The sequence below is a fragment of the Convolutriloba macropyga genome, chromosome 7 (genome assembly GCF_964194025.1).
Source record: "Convolutriloba macropyga chromosome 7, txConMacr16.3, whole genome shotgun sequence".
Classification (NCBI taxonomy): Eukaryota; Metazoa; Xenacoelomorpha; order Acoela; family Convolutidae; genus Convolutriloba; species Convolutriloba macropyga.
In genome coordinates, this window is record NC_134474.1 from 60,674,585 (window position 1) to 60,681,874 (window position 7,290).

The 7,290-nt window shown below is 31.1% G+C and overlaps 1 protein-coding gene across 2 annotated transcripts in view; it reads right to left on the reverse strand.

Annotated features, from left to right (window-relative positions):
• Positions 1 to 5,166, reverse strand: part of LOC142343208 (choline O-acetyltransferase-like) — a 154,507-nt gene extending 149,341 nt beyond the window's left edge. For both annotated transcript variants that reach the window (XM_075394952.1, XM_075394951.1), the window contains exon 1: positions 4,876 to 5,166. The gene's annotated coding sequence lies outside the window, so the exon portion shown is untranslated. The remainder of the gene's footprint in view (positions 1 to 4,875) is intronic.
• Positions 5,167 to 7,290: the final 2,124 nt, after the last annotated feature.

A 7,290-nucleotide genomic window follows, 5' to 3' on the forward strand; every position in this document is an offset into this window, starting at 1 on the left:
AAAGGTTACACCTCCATCTCAGTTCTCAGTCATAGTCGTAATATCATTCCAATTAAACGGGTCATATGAGCACTGGATTTTGACAACACATAACTTTACCTTGTTGCATGATCTGATACCATATGATACGATATTATTGTTCCGACCCTCTTGAGGGGGGAGGAACTATATACTCAACTGGGTTTTTTTTTTTGTTCCGTGAATTTTCGCCGCACGATATATTCATCGTAGAGAGTTGAGACTGGTATCATTAGAAAGCTCATCCAGCGTAGAATATGGAATTAAAAAGATTTTTTTAATTTTCGATTTCTAGAGAGAGTTATCGAGGTTTAAAGTTCTGAGAAAAGAAGAGTGAATTCACGTTGTTTTTATTCACATTTTCCGGAATTTTTGCCTAAATTTTCGTCAATTTTGCTAAAATTTGTTATATTTTTTAAGAATAGTGTCGTTGATTTTATTTTTGAAGACGAACAAGCATTGTTGATTGTTTTGATTTAATTTTTTTGGTCAAAAAATCTGGATAAACATTTCAAAATTTAGACTTTTTCATCAAAAACAGCACGAAATAAGCTAATTTAGTCCACTTTGATTAAATTTGCCGACAGTACATCCCCAAACAACACTCACAAAATCTTTGTAGACTCAGAGGGGGGCTATTTCTACTTCAGAGTCCGCTGAGAGTGCACTGTAGTTCAAACCTTACCGTTTTTTGCCAACTTTACTCGTTGATTATCAAAAATGCAGAATTTATTTTGAGTTTTCAACTAACAAATTATCTATATCTACAACATTCGAAAAATCAGTTATTCCTAAGGGACAATAAGTATTATTAGGGCTTGTTTTTGGCCATTCTAGGACTGTTACAATCCAAAAAAAATCGGGTTTTAATCAGTCGGTCTTTTTTTTTAAAAAAAAAGACTTTTCTTTTAATAATAAAAAACAGAACATATCAAATCAAAGCTCAGGAGTGATAGGTCCAACCGATTTGCTTGTTAAGCAGCTCCAAGCTAATGCATTAAGTTTTTTAATTGAAAATTTATGGTCGTTTCTTTTTTTAAAAATAATTGACCTTTCAATAAATAATGGCTTAATTAACTTTTTCTCAACTTTTTCTTAATTTGTACAACTTCCAGATTAATGTCAGCAAAAAAATGACCGCTTCTTCTTTCTACTTATTTAACATTTATTCTCAGTTGCAGTTTTAAGCCTGAAAATTATTGTTTTCTGGCTTTGATAACACAAGATTTCAGATTTTTTTGTTTTGATATTTGCCAGTTTTTCACGTTTTCTAATTTTGTCACATTATCACATTTTTGACGGTTCTCATGTCACCGCATTAGCATTCAGAATAAGGCACAATTGAACATATTAAAACTTTGAAAGATATACATCATCGTTTTAACGGCCTCGACGCCTCTTTCTTGAAGAAATCAATTGAATTTTTTAATTTTGTCTCTAACTGTCATTTATACTTTGTCATTTCGGTCGTATGAAATTTCCTGTATAGTGATAGCTTTCATTGGCTTTTCATAGAAGAGTAAAAGAACCGATAGTCCGATATTAGTAGATAGCTGATGGCTTTCATGACGATCAAAACAATCGTTTTCCAAAATTAAAAAAAATTTTTTTTTCAACTTCGCAATTTTGTTCTTCTTATGTTTCTTTTTGTTACCTAATCTCGTTAGTTAACTAAAGGTCAAATATAACATTATGGGTGTCAAAGGAATAAGAGGGATTGGTGTCCCAAAATCTTTTAAAGAATTTGTTATGACCTTGCTGGCTTCGACACCGGTTTTTCACAAAAAAAAGTAAACAAATGTGATTTTTGTCATATTTGACGTTCTTTTTGTAGATGCAAGAAATATTCTGGATAATTACAGGTCTCGAGGGCTTTTTTTTCAATAAACGACCCTATTTAAATAGCTCTTTTTGTTATTAATGCTTTTCATGACATTGAATGTAATTTTGTTTCGAAAAAAAAATTACATACTTTAGCACTTCGCTTTTTTGTCTGCTTGTTACCTAGTCTTACTAATGAATAGCCACGTACTAAATTATAGCTGTTTGAAGAAGGCGCAATCAAATGTATTTTGAGTGCCAAAAATTGGCTTGACGGTTTTGACAGCGTTTTCTGGCAAGTTTCAATTGAAATCTTGTTTGTTCTTTGTTGTTCTTTTTAGCCGCTTTAAAAAATGAATAAGGACAGGTCCTAATGCCCTTCTATAGAAGTAGTGGAAATCGTAAATTTGTGGTAATATTAATTGATTCATAATGGTATTTATTACTTTGAAGTCAACTGTTTCAAAAAAATAAGTTAATTTTTTTACTTTACTGTTTTTGTTCTTTCTTGTATAATTGTTACCAAACCTTTTTATGGACTGGTCGCATATGTTTTCTGGGGATTTATAAGTTATTTTTGTTTAGTTTTGGGTTTATCTGACGGTATGTTGATTTTGTTATTAAATTTACTTTTTAAGAGGGACATAAATTTTTTGATGTAATTAATGTTTGTTGTTGTTGTTGTTGTTTGATTTTGCTTTTCGTCTTGACTCGCTTTCTTAATATTGACATATTACAGCAATCTAATGCATCAACTTTTACTCCACTGAGTTATTTGCTTTGGAGGCTATCTTATCTTTGATACAGAATTTTTTGAAAAAGACTTGGGCTTTTTTTGGGAATCGCAAAAAATAATTTTTGGGTTTTTCTATCTGTTCCTCATTTGGTAGACAATTATGCCAAATTTGTGGATGGGCGGGGTCGGAACCTTATGTGCCATCGCACATTACCGAGCCGCCTTGTATGATATATGATTTGATATGATATATATGCTGCATGATATGATATGATATGATATATGATATGATAAGATTTGAAATGATATATCTGATATGAACAGATTTGATTTTATGTATGAAATGATATGATACGATATGTTAGAGATTGATCAAATGCAACAAAATTTTAATTGAAGGAAAAACAATGTGGGAGTGCTATGAGGCATAAAAACAAAATGAGGTACAAGAATATTTACGGATTATCAATCAGCCCAATCTTCAGAAAAGTTTGTTTTTAAAGATGACATTTATATGCAGCTGCTCGAGGTTACATCAAAAATCTTGATTTTTGATTGCAATCGAGCTTCTAAGTTTTTTGCTTCCCTTCTAACAGAAAAGTGGAAAGCTTATTTACTGTTTTCACAAACGAAAAGCCGACAGCAAAATAGCTTTGAAAGTTATGAAATGTTGAACAAAACTTAGCGCTGAAATTATTAGTTTTTTGTAATCAACTTTTTCGATTCCCAATCGAATTCTTCTGAACATCAGAAAAAATCTCAAATAGAATTTTTTTCAAGGTATAAAAATGAAGGCTTAAGTTCAACCCTGACAAAAAATAAAAACTGGCACACTTGATTCGACAATACGAGAAAATTAAAATTTTTGGAAGATTACTGTTAATATTGGCGTGCACTAATTTGGTGCTGCGAATTGATCCATACGATTTAGAAATTCCAAATTTTGTAAATTGACAGCTGTATAGCAATGTCTGCAATTTTTGACACTTTTTATCTGAAAATTATCCTAAATCTTATTTTCAAAAGATTTGACGAAATTTGATTATTTTTAATCATATCATAAATAACATTTTGAGTTATAAGTTTGTAAAATTTCTATCAAAACCAGTGGACTGTTTAAATGCGGTTGAAGGAACGGACTCAATTTGGTGCTCCATTGTTTTTGTTTTTACCAAAAACATTTTTGCAACAAATCATAAAAATTTTTAATTGTTATTGTTTCATTGTTCATGGCTACATATAGGCATCAAAATCAAACAAAATAAGGAAAACTCAAAGATCCCTAAGTCAATTAAGAATATACCCGGGATTTAAGATCAGCGTGTAATTTTTTTTAGCAGTTGAACTTAATGTAAGGTTTTTAAGAAAGATTTAACTTTGTTTAAATAAATTGAATTTAGCAAAAAAAAGATTATTTATATTGGGTACTCAAAACGATATGAGATGTTTTTGCAGATATTGCTTTGATCTATGAGAATTTTGCCTTTATTAAAATCATAATAGTTCCAAAAAGACGTTTCAGTGGCAACCATTGGTCGCAATTATAAAAAAGACTGATATGGATGTGTTTTTTGGTTTGCTATTTTTTCATCTAAATAAGATAATAGATAACACTATTAGTAACTTTGATTTTTGGCAAAATATTATTATCATTATCTCCAATTTTTCAACTTTTCATTAACTTTTCAATGAATTTTTAACTTTTAGAAGGCCTTTTAAAAGATAATAAAATAGACCTAAACTATAACATGATGATAAGTTTAGAGAAGGGATATTTACAAGTAATTATCAGACATCACATTAGCGAAAAATGAACAGTTAATGATGGAGCGAGGTCCTCTATCAAGTCGACAAGTTGTGACGGTATAATTACGATTGCCTCTTAATAATTAAAGTTCGCTTCAGAAATTCATTTGCAGAAGAGTTTTGCTGACCAATTTTTCTATGCTTTTAGACGGTGCTTAGATCTCTCAATTTAGATGTTTTTGTTCTTTATAAATAAGCAATTAGGAAACTGATATTCATTCTAATCACTGAGATAAGTATATGCATATTTTGAAAGAAAAGTTTGTACAAAATTGCCATGAAAAAATTATATACTTCCTAAAACCACGATTATAATGTGGGCTGTAACTCGTTGAGATATTACACTTCATTACATCCCAAAAGCGAAGTGGTTAAAAATTCGAATTTGCTTATGTGATAAAACAAAATTATTAATTCTTTAAAGGTTCCCTGTTTTTTTTAAAATACAGTCCTTCTGATTAGTTTACAATTTAATTAATAAAACTAAAACATACCTCAACGTTTGATGTCGTTTAAATTGCTGGTGAAATTTTAATAAAAGTTATAATCTCTAAATCAATTTCAATCAACTTTTTAAAAGCTTGGAAAGCTAAAACCTTGGTTATGAAAGTTTCAGCAAGCAGCTGGTTAACTGGGTTCTAATAACTCTGGTTAATAAACCAAACTGGTATTGAACCGTATGGTTTCTGAGCGCTAAAGAAAGGAGAGAATAAAAAATGAAAATTGGAGGGGGCGATTTAAAGTGAGCTTGAAAAATCAGAAGAATGAAATGAAATTAATCGCCTGAAATTCTTTCTAAACCACTTATTTTTAACTTCCTTTCTCCCATCGCCAGTCAACCTATGCTGAAGAAGTCAAATTTGACTGGCTATTCTGATTTTTCTTTATAAGTTATTACTTTTAAATTCAGACACACACCACTTAGCGATTTCCAATTTCTCATATCTTTGTCTTCATTCTCCATTCACGCCTTCCTGACTTTTTGTGAATCAAGATTACAACAATTTGATGCTCGGGTATTATTGTTTTTTTTGCAATGGAAGATTTTTCTACTGATGAACGTACTTTTTGCTCACATAATAACTATACGTTTTCATTGGTTCAAGTCAACAAAATAGCAAAACTTTAATCATACGTAATAGAAACAATCAGGCAAAAACCAAATGATCCAGTTCATTGATTGATTGGAATGATCTGAACGATCACAGCGATCAGAATGATCGGTGTGAGTCATTAATTGATTCATTCATTTGATCATTCAACTAATCGTAATTGGGGAGATCTAAGCTTGATAGACAAATACATTAAATGGCCGCAATTCGATCGCAATAAAAAGTGCAGAAATAGTTAGAGTGACTATTTTATTATCACAAAACAGATCGAAGAATATTCATGAGCGCATTTCTAATTATTGCGAGTTCGATATCAAAATTTTTTCCCGACGATAAAATATTTTCAATGTTACCAAAGTGGCAAATATTAACAGTCATATAATACTAACTTCGATGCAGAATGCAAAAAAGGCCAAATATTTAAAAAACCGTTGGTAATATTTAAGGTTCACATAATTATTATACGTAATCAGCAATCGGATTGCATGAAATGGTCCAACTTGAGTTTACTCTTGGAGTGAAAAAGCTTCACTTTCATTATTTTTTTTTGTTTCATGAAAACTGTGAGCAAAATGTGCATTGATGTATGATGAACCAAATTTGAACAGATTTCATCAAGAAGGAAATACCATAATACAAACGCGAAACCTCACAATTTAAAGAAAATTTGGTTTAGCATGCTTGTGATGTTTTGCGTTGCAATAATGATCGTTCTGACGCCAATTTCGCGGTTTATCATTATTTGAAAGTACAAAAGGGATGTCCCACAATGTGAGTTTGCGCAAAGAGTTCCGACCCCACTCATCAACATTATTGTTCCGACCCCACTTGTGGGGGAGGAACTATATATTCAAATGGGTTTTTTTTTGTTCAGACAATTTTGGTCGATCGATATATTCATCGTAGAAAATGTGATTAGTATAATTAAAACGCTCGTCCAGTGTAATTCAAAATCAGAAAGATTTTTTTGATTTTTTTTGTTTTTCGAGGAACTATCGAGGTTTAGAGTTTTTTTGTGAATACTGGCTATTTGGCATTATTTTGATAACTTTTTGCGTAGTTTTTGTTCAAATTAAGATTTTTCTACAAAAATATTAAATCAAATTTACATTTCACGCTTCAAACTGAAACAATTTGGTGTTGCCAGAAGACGAAAGGCGACAGAAAGGCTGGTTCTGGTCTCATAGGGTAGTTTACTTTAAAAAAAATCTAATTCAGTTTGAGGGCTGTTTTTTTTAAAAAACTTTTTATCTGCGAGAAAAGCCATTAGGACAAAGTTGTCAATATTGTATAAAATGCACCCTTGAGAAACTCTCCTTTTAAGCAATAGTTTTCTGGAGACTACACTTCAAAGAAATTATACAAAATCATATTGCCCTCATCACTTAGATTATACAGTTTTAAAAATTAATAAATGATGCAGCTTTTTTTTCAGTTTCCTCGTGTAATCTTGGATTTATGATTGAATAGTAAAAACATTAAAAGAAGTTAACCGTTTGGTTTCTGTAGACTATGGATTTGATTTGCTTTGGGACACTTCGAAACAAATCTGTTGGAGCGGAGCATGCGTGCGTGGGGGAGGAATAAATCAGTACAAAACTGAGAGAAGGAAACTATTTTTTGTATTAAGTTTCTCATATCTTGTCTACCTTCTGTTGTAATAGTAACTGTTTAGTCATAGTTATGTTCTAAGTTTTAGATATAGGTACATGTACAGTAGAAGTCTCCTGATATGAAGAAAAAGGAGAAATAACAGAAACAACCCAACAGCACACATATAAAGTAGCCCTAGCAAAC